Source organism: Trachymyrmex septentrionalis, unplaced genomic scaffold (assembly GCF_001594115.1).
Source record: "Trachymyrmex septentrionalis isolate Tsep2-gDNA-1 unplaced genomic scaffold, Tsep1.0 scaffold13, whole genome shotgun sequence".
NCBI lineage: Eukaryota > Metazoa > Arthropoda > Insecta > Hymenoptera > Formicidae > Trachymyrmex > Trachymyrmex septentrionalis.
This window is the reverse complement of record NW_017304438.1, coordinates 3,741,467-3,743,535: the sequence shown is the minus strand read 5'-3', so window position 1 is coordinate 3,743,535 and position 2,069 is coordinate 3,741,467. Positions and strand designations below refer to the sequence as shown.

General features: G+C 26.5%; 1 protein-coding gene across 1 annotated transcript in view; it reads left to right on the top strand.

Moving 5' to 3' along the window:
- The first annotated feature begins 1,298 nt into the window (after nucleotides 1–1,298).
- The window catches only part of LOC108756781 (acyl-CoA Delta(11) desaturase-like), a 5,050-nt gene continuing 4,279 nt past the window's right edge, over nucleotides 1,299–2,069 (top strand). The window contains exon 1 of the mRNA XM_018500822.1: nucleotides 1,299–1,393. The gene's annotated coding sequence lies outside the window, so the exon portion shown is untranslated. The remainder of the gene's footprint in view (nucleotides 1,394–2,069) is intronic.

Sequence of the window (2,069 nt, the reverse complement as noted above, 5' to 3'; positions counted from 1 at the left end):
GAGATTTAATCGCAAAGCTCCGAAATTTTTATAAAACGTAGCCCTCATAATGACAAATCTAACCCTGAACGAGTTTGAAATGTTCATTAGTTTTTGCAAAAAGCTATTTGTTCACTAAAAAATCTGTTTGCGAAAAATTTATTGAATTACATCTTGGAGCAATCTCACAGCAATTTACAGGAATGGTTTTTCTTCTTCAAGAGTTGCACTATCACGTACATTTAATAATAAAACGAGTTTTTTTTAGTTAAACTATTAGAAAATAGCTTTGAAAAGTGAGTATCTTTTTTTCGTATAAAAAAATGGAATAATTCTGTTAATATGCAGCAGTGCATGAATTCGCTGGTTCATAGTAGCGGTCCGACTTATCGAAAATAAGAAAATGCAATATTAAAACAAACTGATAAAAATTCTTAGAGTTCTAGGAGAAGAAAATAAATGATTTTCGTCTCTTGCAGTTTTTCTGTAAAGTTGATAATATTTAAATAAAAAATAAACGTCGATAAGTCGAACTGTTACTATGACCCAGTGAATTAATGTACTGCAGTTACATCAATCCTATTTGTTCCATAATTAATTGAAATATGCCAGTATTTCCAATGAAAAGTATGATTAGGATATATCTGGAAATTCAAGTGACTTTGAAATATATTCGCTTTTACAAACAACAGTTATAGTTTGACCAAATGTAATTTCAAGATATACGCAGGTAACAAGCTACGTCATTTGTCGTCATTTGACGTCAGTTTGCTCTACCAGAGTAAATTTAATTATATCTGGCTATCCACTGCACAAAACCACATTTGGCCAAATATGTGTCAACTTTTATTGGAACTTATTTGGTATTTAGTGTAGGATTGTTAACTTGCGAACTTACTTGCGTCTGTAACATATAATATAAACAGAAGTAAACATATATTAACAATCATAAAAATTTATTATAATATTTTATCATTTGTGTTATTTTATTATTAGATTGCGAATGTGGACAACATAATCTTTAATGATGAAAAGTAAGAAATCTTAATATTAATAGTTATGACAATAGAAAAAATAATCTTTAGCATTGTATGTAATACTTTTTGCTAACTATATTTCAATCATAGCAGCTATTGCACATGATGTTGCAATCATAGCTATGTGTCGATACATAGCTTTTATCTCATAAATATACCTGTTCTTGTTTAAAATGCGTAAACTTGCAATTCTTCTGCATATAGTTACCTTAAATTATTGTTTTTAGTGCAAAAGACATAACGTAAAGGCATTTTTTTTATTGTGGAAATGCTATTTATGTTACAGTTGAACTACTTATAAAACGTACTAATACGTTAGTCTGTCATACAGCGTTGCAAGCATCGCATGTCACCGAAGATATCAAATAGCACGCACAGTAAGTAATGCAGAAATACGAATTAATCTATTATCTTTTCGGATTTGGAGATATCGGATTTTTGAATTAGTGGAAGAGACTCAATTAGCAGTTCAGAAAACAAAGAATATATATTATAAAGAAAAATAATAACAAAATACTAATGAAAAATGCCAAATGTATAACATCTATAAGTGTATACAAGGTTTATATAAAAAATAGTAATCAATTTTAAAAAGAGTAAAAAATAAAGTTATAATTTGATACTAACCTATAAATTTATAGAAATATATCATCATTTTGTTTTGTTTTGTCTACAAAACTTTAAAAAAATATAACTTGATTACAAGTGTGTAAGTATTACGTATAATTATATGCTGGTCCTTATAAAGACTCGTCAAATCCTTAATTTAAGACATTTAATAAATATTGATATAAAACGTATTTTTTAAAAAGTAAATAAAACGCGTTGTCAAAGAAATAAGAAAAGTTTACTAAACTTTTTTTAAAATTAATTGTGCAGTTCTTCAAAAAAAAATTTTAAATTATTTTATAATATTGTATTTATCAAATCTATTAATAACGCAGATATTATATAGCTGTGTACTAATATAGCTATACTAATATATTCATTTATTATTATCAGATTGTAGAATATACTAGATGACTTGTATACTAAACGATATACTATTAATTA